At 38.2% G+C, this 18,555-nt stretch overlaps 1 protein-coding gene and 1 long non-coding RNA gene across 39 annotated transcripts in view; one reads left to right on the top strand and one right to left on the bottom strand.

Moving 5' to 3' along the window:
* APBB2 (amyloid beta precursor protein binding family B member 2) overlaps positions 1 to 18,555 on the bottom strand; it is a 381,357-nt gene that overhangs the window by 231,374 nt on the left and 131,428 nt on the right. For 21 of the 38 annotated variants that reach the window (XM_070263912.1, XM_070263903.1, XM_070263916.1 and 18 more), the window contains one exon: positions 2,630 to 2,744. The exons of the other annotated variants lie outside the window; for them this stretch is intronic. The gene's annotated coding sequence lies outside the window, so the exon portion shown is untranslated. The remainder of the gene's footprint in view (positions 1 to 2,629; positions 2,745 to 18,555) is intronic. 38 annotated transcript variants of the gene reach the window in all.
* Positions 4,283 to 11,877, top strand: LOC111772918 (uncharacterized). The gene is made up of 3 exons (XR_011437626.1): positions 4,283 to 4,434; positions 5,765 to 5,849; positions 7,405 to 11,877. It is a non-coding gene; the product is annotated as an uncharacterized lncRNA (long non-coding RNA).

Raw genomic sequence — 18,555 nt, 5'->3', positions numbered from 1 at the left:
CAGGGAGACAGACTGCAGGCCAGAGGTCAGGAGACTACTGCATCAGTCCGGATCCTGATGGCTGGAGGTAGAGCAGCGGCTACAGTCATGCAAAGGAACGGAGGGGTGAAAACACGAATAAATAAGGATGCAATCTTACGAGCAACTCCTAGGATAATTTTAAAACTCCAGTCCTAACACAAGCACAAATATTTGTAGGAAAAGTCAAGAGAGGTCAGCTCTAGCTATTAACTTATTTTGGTGCTCAATGGATGCCATTCCACATACCACCAAATAGCATCCCGTCCTAAAAGCAGATAGCCTTGAAAGGCAAAAACAGTAATCCCAAAACAGAAAGAAAGGAAATCTAAAATGCCAATTTGCCATGTGAACCTCAAAAACAATTCAGAACAGCGCAGTATGTATTACCAACCCTTCACTAATCGTTCTGACCACACTTAATGACAAATTATAAACTCCAGAGAATTCTTTTCCCCTGAAATAGTTCCCCTTCTCCAGGGAACAGCACGGCCCCGTTCAGACCTGGGTCAGGCCGGAGGCTCCAAGTCATCTTAGATTTCTTGCCTCAGGTGACAGGAGACAGAGCAGCTGAGGTTAATACTTCCTACCACTAAAGAATGTGAGCTGGAGGTTTCAACAAACAAATCTATTTAATAATCAGGAGAAGGGAGGGACAAGGGGGAGCGGGGACAATGGAAAACAAACCACGTAAAATAAATGATAGTTTTAATGAGTTGGACCAAGGGATCAACGATACTGAAAAAAAGAGATGGAGAGCACAAAAGGGTGAGAACCACATTCTAGTTCCTGGAAAGGACGGGTCAAAGAAGGTGTTATGCAGACATGCTGCAGGTCAAGGGACCATCAAGTGTGACCACTGGAAAAGACAGCCACTCACCCTCCTTCCTACCAGAAAAAAAGCACAAGTGACAGGCTCAGCAGAGGCCTCTGGGGATGGCTAGCACGTTCCCGGCACCCAGGAAAGTGAAGACAAGAAGACAGTTTTCTCCTCAAGAGCCCTGGTAAGAAACAAGCCAAGTGAAAAAGACGCGCTTCCTTTCGACTATCTGACACCACAGGACTTAGCAGCTCAGAGCCCTGTAGGAAGCTCTGGAGAGGACAGGTATGATGAATCATTCACCAAGATGGTGAAAAATGAGCAGGTCCACATTTGTGAATTTTCCAAGTAAACCTACTTCTTCCACTCCAACAACCCAAACTAAAATTTTAACCATTTTGACATAAGAATTTCCTCAAAATATATTAGATTCAACCATACAAAATTAGCATTTTTGCAAGTCAAAAATGGTTAAATATTAACCATTTCATACGGTTCAATCATAGTACACGCCCTCCAACTTTCTCCTACAGCAGAGATAAGCAATTTTTTTCTTAACAGGCCACATGGTAGATTCTCAAGGCTCTGAGGGCCAAGAGGTAAAATAGAGATTATGTGGGTATTTCTATAACCATTTAAAAATATGAAAAACCATTGTTAGCTCCTACAAAAGAGGCATGGGCTGGATTTGGCCCAGAGACCATAGTTTGCCAACCTCTGTTTTACGATAATACAAGGGGAAAATTCTTCTGAAGATGTTCACTACGAAAATTGCTGATTTTAGAATAATGTAGCAACGGCCTTGGAGGATACTAAAGTGTATGTGTAAAAGCTGTTGATCCGTCCCCTGTCGGCTTTAACGCTGGCAGTTGGTCTGAATCCCCACTGTTGTCAGCTCTCCTTTCTGCTGCTGTTTCCAAGGATCTGGCTTATTTTAGAAGCAATTGTCTAGATGAGGGCTTGAGAGTGGTTTTAACTTTTCTATGAAGAACAAACTGGAACGTAGAAAGAAATGGGCCTTAAAGGTGAATATGAATAAACATCACTATGGAAAGTATATGGGAGCAAAGGCACTCTGGGGAATTACCCCAAACACACCCCTGATTTGAAGCCAAAATTCCAGAGGTCCAAAGGGAAGTAATGAAACAAATAAATATCTAAACAGCTGGCCTGAGGCTGAAAGACTAAAGGGAGCAAAAAATAAGTTTGAGACAAACTCTCCTTTACAGAAATGAGAGATATCATTAAACGGGCAACAATCATTTTTCTCCTAAATTGATCAGGGGTAGAGACATGGGAAAAGGCTGCAATTATAGCCATTCCCAAAAGACCATGATTGGAAAAAGAATCAGGGACTCTCTCCCTAACACATTTTCAGTAATGACATACCCAAAGGACCTTTCCTTCTGGGTCCATGAATTTTTTTATTCAAAGAATTAAGACAATCAGTGAGAAACGTTTTTAATTTATGGCATTGCTATTGCTTCAAATGTTATATATTCTGATGAAAAAGGAAAGCTTAAAAAACCTACATATGAATGGATGCATAAAATAGAAAAGGGAGATGGCTGAACATACTTCCGGTCTTATAGGGCCAATGGATTATAAAAATCCTAATTTAGATAACATTTCTCATCATTCAATATTAAAAACTTGCCCTAGGGTGATCCATTCTCCTGCATTTCTAAACACTCTCATTTAAATCTTATAAACTCTCACCAGTTGGGTACCCTGCAATATTCTACAATGAAAATCAAAGAAAAAAATGGGAGAGACCAATTCCATACGTACATGAGCTGCCTGGATGACACTGAACCTCTGGGTACCGTCTGCCCATAGTGACCAGCCAGCACATTAGCAGGGGCCTCGCAGTCTCCAAGAACTCAGGAAAGACTGAGATGGTTAGCTGCGTGGGTTGGGGGAGACCAAAGAAAAAGTAGAAACAAAACAGAGATTTAGGATAATGACTGCATTTTTTTTCATTAAAATGCTAATGATGACCACAAATTTCCAGATAACTACATTTATGAATTATTCATAGTCCCATCCAAGATGAGATCTCCCTGACACTACGAGCAGGCACAGAGCTCGCTGACGATTAGCATGCGGCCCCTGTAATAAGTGTGACAAGAGCACAGGTCACTGCAAGTCTATCCATCAGGGCTGGCCTCACTGGCCCTCTTTAGAAGTCTGGACAATCCCACCCATTCTTCGCGGATGCTTTTTCATCTCCCTCTTCCTTAACATCAAGGAATAGCGTCAGCCTGGATCTTTGTTGTGACATCTGAACTAATATCCTGTAAAAACTCTAAAAGCTTGGGAAAAAAAAAAAGAAATTTTCTGTGGGTAGATAAGATGACAAATCAATTTTTTTAAAAAAACTTTTCACTGAGGTACAACATAAATATAGAAAAGTACACATACCACAAGTAGACAGTTCAATAAATTTTCCTAAACTGAACACATCAGATCAAAACCCAGAACATTATCTGCACCTCAGAAGCCCCCCTTCACATCTCTTCCTAAAGGGAACTACTGTGCACAGGTCACTTTTGCCCAGTTTTGTAGACATCAAACTGATTTGTCGTTATTAAATTCTTCATTTAAAAAACACACATTGAACACCTCCTATATGCTAAGCACTGTGCTAGGCACTAGAACTGCAAAGATGAATAAGACACTGTTTCCGCCTTTAATGAGAGTGAAGTCTAGTGGGGCCAGAGACACACACACAACAGACCCCAAGGGCAGTGGAGTGCAAATACTGAGATTTGTGTCCAGCAGGGGCACCCAGCCCAGAAATGGAGAGGTCAGGGAAGGCAGCCAAGTAAAAGGGATGCCTGGCATGTCCTCAGGCTGGATAGGAGTTAGCCAAGTTGGGAATGGGGGAAAAGACAATGGAAAAGGCAGAGGTAAAAAACTGTATGTTGTAATTCATCTAGGGTGAGGCCAGGAAAGAAGCCTGGAGCCGGATCGTAACCGTGTGCACATATTCAGGTACTCTGACTTGTCCTGGGTCAGAGCTGGGTTTGAGATGCATTACTCTCTCTGGATAGATTCAAACAGGGCAGAGTGGAGGCAGGGAGACCAGTTAGGCCAGTCTGTGTTAGGTAGGAGAGGGAGGGTGGGGATTAGGGCAGTGGAAGTAGGTGGGGAAGGGGAAAGGAGAGAAGAATTAGTACTTGGGAAACATCCAGACACTAAGAGAACAACTTGGTGATTAAGAACATGTGGGTGGACGGGAGTGACAACTGATGTGGAGAATACAGGAGAATGAATAAGTTTAAAAGGAAGACAAGGGGTTTACTTTGAGGCACTGGAAAGTGAGGTACAGAAGATTTGGGTAGGGATACCCAGATAGACTTGAGTGTGAAGCTTGGGGAAGAAACCTGAGCAAAGCATAAAGACCTACAAGTGATTATGACATAGCGAGCTGCAGAAACTAGGTTAGTGGGTGACATCACTGAAGGAACACGGGCAGAGAGTGAAGACTAGAGGATTAGTACTAAAAGCAGAACCCCGGAGAACATGAACAACGATAGAATCGGCAGAGGAAAAAGATCTTTTGAAAAAGACCAAGGAAGAAAGGCAGAGAGGTACCATGGGATACAATGAGATGAATAAGGATAAGAAATGGAAAATATACCTTTAGATTTGACACTCAAGCAGTCACTGGCCACCCCGATGGAGGGTGGTTTCAGTGAAGTGGGGGAGGCAGAGATAACAGAGGAAGTGGAAGAGAAGAGGAAGGAGAATGGACAGTTGAAGGAATCAGCAATAAAGTGAAGGAATCCGCAGAGAAAGCTTGAGAGTACGAGAAGGAAGAGGTAGGGAGGGGATAAGATTCCAAAGGAGTGGGGGAAAAGGGTCAGGAGTACAGATGAAGGGGCTGACCTTGAAAAGGAAGGGGAATCTACAACCCTCTGGTTTTAGAATAATATTAGAATTATAGGAATAAAGACAAATCTGGTTATAGTAAGTCTGCACCTAATAGCATTGGGATCTTGGAGGCAAAATGACATCAATATTGTAGATAAAACAGTTGGCAAGGCTCTTTGCTGAGAACGAGGTAACGTGTAAATGGTTTGAGGATATAGATCTTAAAATCTTGGCTTATGGCATGCAGCTCTCCAAAACTGACGTAGCCCAACCCTGTTTTAAGGTAAATAAACATATATGCCAGTACGTATCAAGGTGGAAAGGGGCATCTGTGAGGGAAGCACACCTATAGTAGAACTTAATAATATCAAAAAATACTATATAAGCAAAAGATTCAGAACGTTCTTCTTCAAATGATCTTAGGTTTTGGATGCCAACCTTTCCAAAGGCTTACATACAGTTTCATCAAGTGAACCCACTACGCACCATCTTACAAGCCTTCTTAAGATGCTTCAATTCAAAGATCCCTCCTAGCACGACTAACTTAATGAAAATAGAGTCACACATTTGAAAGTAAAGGCAAGAAGAAGGGGAGAGCGGAGTTGGCAGGGGCACCTGCTCCTGAGATTTCTTAGTGTAATGCCTTTTAAGACAGCAGCGATGTCACCTCACTTCAACCTCCTGCCCACTCTTCCACCTCAGGTTTTGGCAAATTTGGAAGTGGGTGGAGTGACCTCGTTCTTGGAAAAGCACTCCAATAATGCCAAAAGTAGCAAAGTTTATTAGAAAAAATTTAATGCAATGGAAAATACCTTGAAAAAGTAGATTTTATGTTCTCCAGGCAGCCTATGTGATTTCGAAAACTCTGAGGCTGCTCCACAGTTTACCTATTCTGTTAATGTGAACATCTCGAGGCCATCTTTGGAAGATGACAGAATTTTAGAATTCTAAATAAACATGTTATCATCATTGAAGTCAGCCAGGATTGAGATGGTTCCAAAGTCATCTGACACCTACTAAATGGGCCATTCATCTTTGTATCCCCAGGGTATAGGACATACAGCAAGCAGTCAATAAATATGGAATAAATCAATAAACAGAAACATACGTGAAGAGTTCTCACAACTAAGAGGTAAGGAGGCCAATTAAACAGTGAGAACAGAAATAGTCTTTCTATTCCTTCCTTTCCCACCCTAATTGACTCAAAGCCAAGCTGCAATGCGCATTCAACTTCATTTACTTTCCTCTTCCCAGAAGAAAATCTTTATGAACTCATAAATAAATATTGCATGTTAAGTAAGAGGATTCAGAACTAATGAAAGTATGAAAATCAGGATGTCTCTTAAATGGGAAAATAGGTAGGTGCGAACATTTTGAGCATACAAAGAAATAGAAATTGCCCACTTTACAGCTGTCTGCCTTCTTTGTTATCCTTCTGTGTGAAGGACAGGACATCATTACTCTAACAGCATGGCGCCTCTCCTCCCAGATGCTCATTCACACAGCAACCTGCTCAGGTTCACCCCATTGGTGCAGTAGATAGTAATGAGATAATCAAGTCTCACTTCCTTGAAAGTCTGAAAATTCACTCAGTTATAGGTTTATGTTTTTGTCCTAATATACATTTATACTACTCATCATTTCACTTCTTTTATAACACATAAGTTCTGAGGTATCACTGATCATATTGAACACATTTTACACGTTACACAGCAGCACACTGGTATTGTCTGGAAACGACTTTAATGATAAAGTTTCCAAAAGCGAGGAATAGTGGGTGGTGGCGGTTGTTTGTAGTAGTAGTAGCAGTATGTACTATGTGACATTTTTCTGAACTGTTAAAAAATAACTCAGTCCTGAATACATCAAATCTATTTCTGCCCATCTGATTAGCAATATCTCAAGAAGGAAACAAATCTTTGAGAATGCCATCCTTCTTTCCATTCTCGATTAAGAATGCTCAGAGACCAAGATGAACAATACACTATTCACTTGAATGCAAGCCATCAAGGGGAGGAAAGGAATATTTATGCCAGTCCACAAAGCATTTAGTGTGCAACTTTTTAATTACTATATTTATGGTACTACCATAATATATTCACTAACATAAATGCTCTACAAGGACATTAAGCCTCAACAAATACATTAACGCTTCCCTCCTCTCCTACAAATTCTTATCATGCTGATGTAGGGCCAAAATGCCAAGAATTCTCTCCAAAACAAACATTTCATGTCAACAACTACTTGTTCTACTATATCCCTTTCCAACTATTTTATGATATCACAATATCTCTACTTAAGTATTTGCTGCTATTGACCTAAAATACAAATGTGTAAACAAAACGTTAAAAAGAAAAAAAGGCTTTGTTTAATGCAACATTTCTTTGGATATGAAAGCTGGTGAAAGCTACTAAAAAAGTGGGTTATGCTCTTCAAAAATAATATATTCTATAACTCATTAAATTATAATTCTCTGCATCACTCTGCAGTTAAATACTGTATAATTTTTGCTTTTTAGAAAACTTAAGGAGTAAGATATTGAGAATGATCAAGATTTTCCTAATAGTTGAAGGACTACCCATCTAAGTAGTAAAATGGGTTTAATTTCAACCATACTGGATTAATTTTTTTTTCTAAAAAGTAGCCTTCCAATCCAGAATATGATTAATCTTTGTTTCATGACACAGGATCATCAATATGACTATCAATTACCTTGCTCTGTTGGAACATGAAAACACTTACTCTGAGAAAAAGGAGCTGGCCCAGTAGATGCTAGGCTGAAGCTGAGTTTATACCACCATGACAAGAGCTAGGTGCGGAGTTCCTACCAAAGAAACAGAACACTGAGAATCAAAAGGAAAAGATTGCTGAAGTTCAAACACCAAGGGAAGCACAGATACACATGGACTTTGGAGAGCCAAAGGTGAAATCCGGAGTTACAGATCCAAGTATAGAGCCAAGAAGAATCAAGATCTGAGTAGAAGATAAATCGATGGAATAGAGGGAGAGTACAAGATTGGCTTTATGTGTGTGCTGCTGGTAACCGGACTAAACCCACCTATAAAAGCCAGCGGCAAGACAACCTTCCAAGGCACAGAGCGCTCTTTGCTCCTCCACAAAAAGGCCACTGATTGCTACGCTTTGGGAAATATTTTGTCTGTCTTTCATAGTTTGGTTATCTCCTCTCCCTTACCCTCAAGAGTTGAGTCTCGCTGTCAGAGCACCAACCTTTCCCTTCTTCAAGTCAGCTATGATTTTGGAAACCAAATAAAATTAAAAAGTGCAAGAGAACTGAACTTAAAATACCAAGCTCCCGATAAGGTCTGAAGGGCCCAGTACACGGACTCTGAATCCATACTTAAGCAAGTGAGAAGTCTTTTTTGTTTATTCCTTGGTTCTTAGAGAAGTCACATAGTATTCCTTAAGTAGGATTCATTTGAAGTCATTCAGTTCAAATACAACCAAGCCTAAATCATGCCCTGGGGGTGTCAGCTGTAAAGGACCACTGTTACTTCACAAGGACTTCTTTTAGAGAAATCCAACAGGCTAAATATCCAGAAACACAGAATCAATTGCTCTGATGTGAAGTATCTGTGGAAATGTGGGAATAAACGCAAAAACGTGGAGAAGGCAGGGCTCTGCCACTGGCTAAGTAAGTGGCTGTGGGCAAGTCAATTAGCCTTCTTTGCCTGATCCGTAAAATGAGTTAAGGATACTCACCTTGCAAAGGTATGAATGAGAACAAAATGAAAGGCTCAGACGACATCAACAAATGTCAATTAAACCTGAATTAACTGGAAGCATGGTACATAACCTCCTATGACACAGAGATCTTTATTCAGAGCTGAGAAAGTCGTCCGCCCTAACAGTTTCCATCCAACCCTCATCACCTCATATAAGATTCTTTTCCCAAATTATTTTCAACAGAACTTTCCCTTTGGTTAATAAATCAAATGTTTTTAATTTAACTGCTTAAATAGGAAACACAAGCGGTACTACTGCATTTTCAGATAAAGAAACTAGCAGGTAAAACGCCCCCTTTATGATATTTCTACTTTGTTCCTTCCATAACTTTTTCCTATCCAAGTTCTTCCTTTTCTCTTTTTCCTATTTTTCTTTACTGAATCTTTGTGGGTTCTTTTTCTCACTTTAAGTGAAACTCTTGTAAAAATAGTAAACATCTTTGTTACTTAACAGTTTACAAGGCACTTTCATGTACTTGACCTTATTCCCCTTAAATTACTTCTACTTTCTCCTCTTTATTTTCCCTTGCTCCACTTTCCAAAACACAGGTAGAACTTTCCAAAATCAGCAAAGAAGCAATTTTTCTTCTTCCAACTGCCAACACATTAACACACAACACTTTGCAGAGTTGTCTAAAGCAAATTAGACTATACATGGTATACCTAAATCCTGACACATCTAAATCTTACAAATAATTTTTTCTCCCCTTGTGATGATCTGTTGAAGTGAAAATACAGTGAGAAATGTGGAAATGTACCAACACGTTAAAATAACACAGGTGAATCCCTTTAAGGAGCACCAAAAATAACAAAAGAGGTGAAAAGATTTGCAGAAAGAAAAAGAAAAAAGTTACTGTTATTTTAGCTTTCAGTAAAATTTCCATTATCTTTATTACCAGAGCTATTTTTCTCCTAGCTCTGCATTAAATAAGCTGATCATTAAATCTGTGAAAACCACAAGGGATGCGCCCATCTCATTAAAAAAGATTACCTTTTGAGTTACGATAATGAGAAAGAGCATCTATTTTTGGTTTTAAGGACAGAAGTACTTCCTGCTTGTTGCTCAGAGGCAGCGACACTTCTAATAAGCTTTAGCACAAAACAGATCCCAGCGCTCTTCACCTATCACGATGAAAACAGGAACCCTCAAATAGAAACGCTTCCTCTCAGAACCTCTCCATACTCTCAATTTTGATTTATCAACAAAAAACATGAGGCCTCTGAAAGCAGAAAAATCTTAATTCTACCATGTGAAGGGAAACATCGTTTTTTTAAAAAAAGATTGTGTAAAATCTAGATTGGGAATCTGATCAGATTCCCCCACATTCGTTCAAACCCTGCAGGACACAAAACTTCGAAAATCTGAAGTGACTTCCCCTTTGCTTTATAATGGTTGAATAAGGCCCATCGCAAATGTACAGTAATCTTTGATATACCTTAGGAATATATTACACATTATTTAGAAAACCAGTTGTTACTGTTAAAATTGGAGTACTAATAAAATTTAAGGAAAAGTTGAAAGAGAGATCATTTTTGGTCCTGATTCAGCTGTGGTATTTACATGTTCAATAATGTAAGTTTTTGGCACATTAGAAAACCTTCTACATTTTGCAAGAGATACTCCGAGTGATTTTATCCTAGGAATGGAGAAGAATGTCATGGCCCGACATTCTTCTACAGAATCTATAGAGATGCCTCATGGAAACTCAGTATCCCGCAGAATACAACTGGGACCACTGGATAGAACGGTTCTTAGAAAAGAATGTTTTTCCAGCTTGGACACAACTCAAGTCAAACTACTAGGAAATCTAAGAAATACTGACCCAACTGGAATCACAGCCGTGGAAAACCCCAGGGATGGAAGTCATTTCTTTGTAATGTTGGAAATCGTATGTTATTCTTGTGACTGGGTTTGATGTCAGACTTGGAATTTATACCTTAGAGATAATGGACCCTTTTTCCTATTAGGTACTCAAATCAAGAAAGGGTAACACCTAGTTCATCTTGACAGTGAGAGTAACAATTTCTGAATGAAACTGAGAAGTACAGTAAATGGAATCCATCCTAGAATACCAAATTAATTCTTCTTTAATGGACCAGACAACCATGTATCTAAACTGAAAAACCAAATCTCAAAAGTTAATTGAGATTTTCAGTTGTGTGTGGTAGATTAAAATCTTGTGCTTAACTCCATTCCCTCCAAAACTCCACTAAGTAACAGTACGCAAGAGGCAGAAAGAAACTCACAAGAAGAAAGCGAGTGCAAGAAGAAAAACTTCATGGAAAAAATTTTGGAAAATGGAAAGTAGATGGGCCAATGATGAGTGAATTTTCAAAGCAGGGACAGACAAAACTTAAAATGCCAACGGACCTAACTATCAGGAAGAAGGAAGCCAATATGGGGCACAGCACCTGAGGAAAGTGCAAGTTCAGCCACAGATACATCTAAAGCAGGAGCTGGATGGAGAGGGCAGTGTGGAGGTGGCATTGAAAACTGGAGGACTGCTTGCAAGATGTTGCAAGTAAACCTCCAGATCCTTCCTCATCCACAAAGCTCGTCAACAGTCTCTCTTTCCACTTCAGGTTTGCTCTTCGCAAAGGTTAAACCTTAGAATGGCTGGACTCCGGGACGCTAGGCATAGTGACCAGGAGGAGGCACCATACGGAAAGAAAGGATGGAATGAAAGTGCACACTCTGAATGGAGAGACCCACAGCCCCTTCCCTTGCTGGGCTCCTAGAGCTCTGGCCAAGTAGGATATTGGAAGACTTTTCTGGAGAAACTATCCAGTCTAAGAAAAGAAATCTACAATTACCAAAACCAGGGAGAAAGGGGACTTCTAAAGAGAGGAAGTCAGCCTACAGTAAGGCCACCAGTTGCCAAGAGACAGAGCTTGTCAACTTGCTCATGCACAGACAGCTTCAAACCAGTGTCCAGTGCCTCCACATAAATAAAAATGGACAGCAAACGATCACCAGACACGCGATGAAGAGTCTAACACGACAGACGGGAACTTCAGGAGGAAACAGAGTCAATGCTGGGAGCAGGACAGAACTTCATATATATATTATTAATAACTCCAAGGAGGTAAAGGATATTGCATCCATAAAGCAAGAAAGAATAGGATGCTGTAAAACAGAAATACTGTAAGAACAAGAAAGAGCTCCTAGAAATTAATATGATGATCATAGAAATAAAAAACCCATAAAGATTAGAAGATAATAGAGGCAAATGTTCCCCAAGAGTAAAACAAAAAGATACAAGGACAGAAATCAGGAATTTTTTTTAACGATAAGTAAGCTGGAGGAAAAATACAAAAATTCCAGCACCTGACAAATAAGAGTTCCAGAAAAGAGAGAATACAGAAAACAGTGGGAAGAAAATTATCCTACATCACCCCCTGCAAAAATCTTCACAATGAATGAAAAAAGTTACACACCAAGACACATTATGACGAAATCTCAGAACATTTATAGGATTTTTAAAAAGGCTCTAAAAGCTCCCCCCGCTCCAAAAAAAAGTCACATATAAAGTAACCAGAATCAGAAAAGCATCCAACAATTCAATAAACAAAACTGGAAGCAGAAGAAAATGGAACAAGGCCTCCAAAACTCTCAGAGGAAATAATTTCCAACTTTAAATTCTATATTAATCATTATGTGAGGAGCAACTAAATGGTATTTTCACACATGCCAGATCTCAAAAAAATTACATCATACACACTCTTTCTCAAGAAGCAACTGGGAAATGTGCCTCCCAAAAAGAGAGATGAAACCAGGAGAGATGCCATCCAGTAAACAGATCAATCAAGAATTCCCAACATGATACAAAGGAAAATTCCAGGTCAACAACTATGCATAAGGCCCCAAGAGTACACAGTCCAGAACGGAGCAGGCAAGCAGAAGACTCCAGGAAAAACGTCACACGTATAAAAGAACTGAGAGACAAGCCGTTCTGTTTGATCTTATTTGAGAATTTGGGAATGAAGAATTAAAATAAAATAGAATATGAAGCCAAAAAAACCCCTATTTTTTAATATGCTGCACAAAAAAGAAAATAAAATCACAGTACACTGCACAGCTCAGCTGAGAAAAATATTTGCAGTGAAAACAAATTGAGATATAACTATCTTGGAGAGTGAAGGGAAGTATTTAAGAGAGGGAGAATAAAAGAGAGCTAACCCCTTATCTTCCTTAATAGGAATTCAATGTTTAATGCCTAAAATTCTTTTAAAAATTAAGAAATATCAATACAAACATGTTAATTAGCTATATGGAAGTAAGCATCAGATGAGCTAACTGAATTCAAAGTAGTTGCCTCTGAGAAGTAGAAAATGACAACGTAAATAAGCAGGCAGGAATTTGTAAGCTATATATGTGTATTATTGCAAATAAAAGATAAATTTTTAAAAAGGCAGGAACTGATCAACAAAATATAAAAAACGTCCAACCATATAAGACAAACTGATATTGTGAAATTTCATCTTATACTATAAGTAAGGAAGTAGATAAGTCTTAATCTGCCCTCCCCAATCAAATTCTTAAAATTCAATTTAATGCATTTTATTTTAAGGTAATAAAGAACACACTGTGAGACATCAAATATGCCTAAATTGTCAAGTCACACCTCTAGCTTTAGTTAACATATGGTGAAAGGTTCCCTGGACACCAGGGCAAAAGGAAGTATCAGTCATCTTTGTTATCACAGAGGTCGTTACCTGTAGCTTCAGATGGATAAACATGTTGACTACTTCCCTTCCACAAGAGCCCACTCTGACTGCTTATCGTGAAATTTGCCCTTATAAAGAGGAGAAGGATGGAGAATACCCAGCACCTGAACTTCCTTCCTCTATTTGGGGAATTCCTCATCATGTGAGTATTGATGAGAGCCATGCTTATCAATATAGATGCAAAAATGGCTGGACACTCACCTTCCCAGGCTCCCTTGCAGCTAAGGCATGGGGACATGACTTAGCCTTGGCCAACCCTGAATCTAGAGCTGAACAAAGAAGCAGGTGCAGGTGAAGATTATCATGGGTGAAGGCAACAATATCCAGTGCCCAGAGGCAGCAAAGGCTGAATTGAAGAGTTGATAGCAGTGTCTGGTCCCAGTGGTATGGGCAGTGGGAACAGCATGGTCCAATGTTCAGTGACAAAGTCCATCCTGCATAGAACTAATCATATCAAATGACCTTGGCTATGAATCTGGCTGCATAGTCTCTATTTGCTCCTGCCCTTTTTCTGACTTCCAGGAATTCCAGAAACTACCCAATATCTTCTCAATAAATTATTTCTCTGCTTAAAAGATGTAGCCAGTCTCCATTGCTTCTATCTCAGAACACTGCCTGATACACTAGCCAGGATACACACGTAAAGATAGGGTGGCTGTCTGCTGAAGTTAACAATGAAATGTTTATGTTCCACTAGATACCAAAGCAGAACCAAGGACATTTTTCCACAGGGAAACATGGGGGAAGGCTAGGTTTGAAGGCACAAATAAAACTATGCAGCTGGAATGGTATGAGTTAAAGAAGTTTCAGTAGGCTCATCTACCCTTCCTAGAAAACAGATTCCAACTGCAAAACCACTAAGTGACTTTACAATAAGCCATGGGAACATAATCAGTTTGTGAATTGGGAGTTGACACTATTTACATCTGGCAAAAGACTCACACTCATGATTCTTCTTGCTGTGAGTGGGCAGAAGAACAGTGGGTGAGAAAGAACAATTTTCTTTGTCTTTCTACTTCAAACTGAGCTTTCTGAGAGATGAAGCTGTTTGAAAACTAGTGGTCAAGAACTGAACATGAATATGAAAATGCAAACCAAGGCATCCAAAGATTTATATTCAACTGTAGAAACATCAATATTGCTGAAAAGCTGCATCCATCAGATCAGCATACTGTAGCATATTTAGTTCCAAGTCTGAGAGAGCTCAACCTTAGGCAATTTATCTGCATATGTCTCATGCTAACCACATAGATTTTGCAGACGAAGCCAGAAGTTAAGACAGATAGCTTAGAACAAACTGTTGATGTGACCAAAAGGGCTTCATAAAAGAGTCAAATGCAGTAACAACATTAATAGAAACGTGGATGCAAAGCCTCTCTCTGTGGTGCCCATTGTTTCTGGAAACTGAGCAAGTCTTTCATGACCAAGTACAGCTACAGTTAAATTCATGACAAAGTACAATTATGGTGTTTGTCAGTTGTACAGAACAAGATTATACACACCCTGTAAAGAAGGCTTAAAAGCAAATGCAAAGCCTGATATACGCATATAATTTCCCTGCCTGTGGTGTTATTTCAAAAAGACTTGCCAAGAGATCAACCCCTCAGTCATAGAAGTCAGGCTACGAATCACCTTGGGAAAAAGTTAATTTTATTTCAGTTGATGATGTAAATGCTACTTCAAATTCTATCAACTGCCAAACCGTCTTTACCATATATGTTCTTCTTCTGTGCAGTCAGTTCCCATGAAATATCTAACGGCCGCTCAAACAAGAGTTCCATTCCACAGTTGTCCAAGTGAATTATACTATGCTCACTCACTGTTTTGAAAGCTGAGATAAATTTATCTCAGCCAACCCCAGATAGCCCCCTCCTCATTTCATTTGGGGGTCACAATGGACAGTGGAATCTGCACAGCAATATGTGTGTGTATCAAAGTAAATATGCAATCTAATCACCACTGCTCTGAAAAGAACAACGCACAATTCCGCTACTTAGGTTTCTGAAATGAAAAGAGAAAAGCGCGGGAGTGGGGGGGAGGGAATCCCAAGAAATCAATCTCAAAAGCTGTTTCCAAGACTACCTTTTTGAGAAATTTAAAAATAAGGGTCAGTTTCTTATGCATAAGTTTGAAGGAGGGCAAATTCATAGCTAGCTCATGAACTTCAAAATGGTAGAACTCTAAAGAGCTATTTCCAAAACAGGCTCATTGTATCCAAAGCCTGAATTAATACTTAGTTGTATAGAAATATTTGGTTTTTTCCCCTCTACAATGGCTTAAGAGATCATCCAGAAATTTACACAGAGGGATTTTATTTTGTCCTGTATAGATTCTGCTTCCGACCATCAAAAGCAGCAGATTTTTCAACTTTTACTATAAAAAATCTCTTTTGGATTATATAATCTCTCAAACATTTTCTTCATCTGTTTTTTTTTTTCACAATTATGATAAGATGTAATTAAAATGGCATTGATTTCACCAATATCCCAGAATGTAAACTGATAGTCAATGAAGTTCTAAGGAAAGTACAAAATGGTGAAATATTGTCACTCATTTGAAAATGAAGTAACTGAAAGCAAGTCAAATGAACCACCAATCCTTCAACACTTACTACAAACATAGCAGTCTACAGTAGATGTGGAACAGGAATGAGGCATGCGACACAGTGACTGTCAACAAGGATCTTAGCATATCGGAGAAACATAACACATGGAACTCTGGACAAACACATGATCACAGGCCTCCTAGAAGGGTTTAGACTTGAAGGAAAAGAGGTTGGACAGGTCCAACAGGGCCATTTTCTGTCAGATTAGTAAGCCTATTATACACATCATTTTTTTTTATTTTATGTGACATAAATATGTCCACACCTCTCATATCATTAAGGATACCAATAAACAATGCTGTAAAAGGCAATTTCATGCATCTAAGAAACTTTACCGTATCTTTCCAACGTTAGTCATCATACTGTAATATTTATTTTCGACCAGTCTTAAGTCTCCCAATAGAATATGAGATATTAGAAGTCAGAGGGGCGTCCTAATGCACTTTTAGTACTTAGCTCTTGGCACCTATTGAAGATATAATAATCCAACATATTGTTGATGATGAATAAATAAATGAATGAATGGTGCTACAACAGTAGCTATTTATTTGGTGATTTACCTGAATACAAAGATTGATTCTTAACAACAAAACAAAGTACAGGAAGTTTCTACAAAGTTACATTTCATTAAGAAAATGGCCAAAATTAATAATAAAAAATACGCAAAAAAGATGTTCAGTGAAGCACTATTCATAACAGGAAAATGGCAACATTCTGAATTTTCAACAAGTGGGCAATGTGCTGTTTTATTATAGTCAAGCACAGGATAGATTATGGAGCTAGTAAAAATGACATATATGAAGGCATGTGGCAGAGGAAAATTATCTATAATAGTAAAAAAAATAAACAATAAGATGTGTAACCATAACTACCACCAAATAAAAATATGTACATATGTGAAAAAAGATTAGAATGGAATACATACAAAAAAACACTGGTTTAAATATACAGAGTCGGAGCTTATAGGTGAGTCTTTTCCACTCTAAATTTTTTGTAAAATTTGATGTTTATATTGTCATTTATAGATCCTATTTGTAAAAGTATTATTTTTAATATTACATGCTTAACAGTAATTGTTACAATTATTAATAGTAACTTATTTCGATAAATCCAAGTGCTATTGGAAGACGCCCCACCATTTTATGTACTAAGAATAAAAACAAAGTGCTGAGAATAATAGTTGTGAAATGTCAGCAATTGCAAGATACACCAAATTTCAAGAAAGTTAAAATATGAAAGATGTGTGTCTTAGTGTCAATAAATAGAATATATCATAAGTAACTATATAGGAAATTACTGGTAAAATAAAAGTGATCATTAGTAATGATTAGATAATAAGAAACTTACAAATCGGTGGGGAAATGGATAGAAATCTCTCAATCAGATAAATCATTTGATTCACAAATAGAAGATCTATCTAAGGATTGAGACAATGAGAGGAACAAGGACATCACACAACAGAAGGCATGTTCATCATGTCCCTGAGATGAAGTGTATCTGGACCAAATGGATTCAGCAAACGGATTATCAAAAAGAAATTAAGGTCAACCAAGAGGGCTAAACAAGATTTTTAACTCCTCTCTAAAAGAAGCTATGAAATGAATTGTTTTGAGTGGTACTTTCTTAAAAGTAATGCTGAAACTGCCTATCGGTTCATAGAGAGGGCTATTCATTGAATTTTGGTAACATCAAAATTTTTGCATGGGGGGGTGGGAGGGGGAGAGGTAATAAGCCCCATCTGTGAATGAAACATTATGGTTCACAAAACAGAATTAAAATTTGGAATTTTCCATCTACTAGTCCTCTAAGTTTTCTTCCCTAAGTTTACCCATTTTTATGAATAATACTGGCTTTTTATTAAAATAATAAAAGCTAATTAATCTCACCAGAACTTTTAGCAATTTAGCATAAAGAAAATAAAAGGAACTTTCCAATTCACAACAAAATCAAGGGACACTATCTTAACTGTCTCTGAAAAAGTAACCACAACAATGCAACAAATTATAGAAAACAAACTACAATGAGCAGGGAGACAAAAACATAACCCAAGAAAAGAAAAATGGCAGAAACAGTCAGCTTCATTATTTTAAAATCAATGACTTCATACATCTACCTATGTAAAGCAAAGGAGTCTGATTCAGTGCTGAACTACAAAAACAAAATGCAGGGGTCTAATATAAATTAATACATAAGATCAATTTGCTTAGCGTAAGAATGACTCATAAATAAAAGTCATAAAAGCCAAACTGGGAGAAAAATCAACAAAACCAAGAGTAGGTTCCTCAAAAAGATCAACAAAATTGACAAACCTTTAGCTAGGCTGAATAAGAAAAGCAAAGAGAAGACAATTAAATTCAGAAATAAGAGAGAACACAATCACATTACAGAAATAAAAAGGATTATAAGAGAGTATTAGGAACAATTGTATGCCAACAAATTTGATAACCTAGGTAAAATGAATACATTTCTAAAAACACACAACTTACCAAGATGGAATTATGAAGAAAGAAAATCAGACTTCTAATTCGTAATGAGACTGATCAGTAATTAAAAACCTCCCAACAAAGAAAAGGCCAGGACCAGATAGTTTCACTGGTGAATTCTACCAAACATTTTAAGAATTAATATCAATCCTTCTCAAACTTCTAAAAAAATTGAAGAGGAAAGAACACTTCCAAACTCATTCCATAAAGCCAGCATTACAGATACCAAAGCCAGTTTTCTACAAGAAAAAAAAAACAGCTACAGTCACAAACCAGGGC

The sequence above is a fragment of the Equus caballus genome, chromosome 3 (assembly GCF_041296265.1).
Source record: "Equus caballus isolate H_3958 breed thoroughbred chromosome 3, TB-T2T, whole genome shotgun sequence".
Lineage (NCBI taxonomy): Eukaryota > Metazoa > Chordata > Mammalia > Perissodactyla > Equidae > Equus > Equus caballus.
This window is presented reverse-complemented; position numbering and strand designations above follow the sequence as displayed.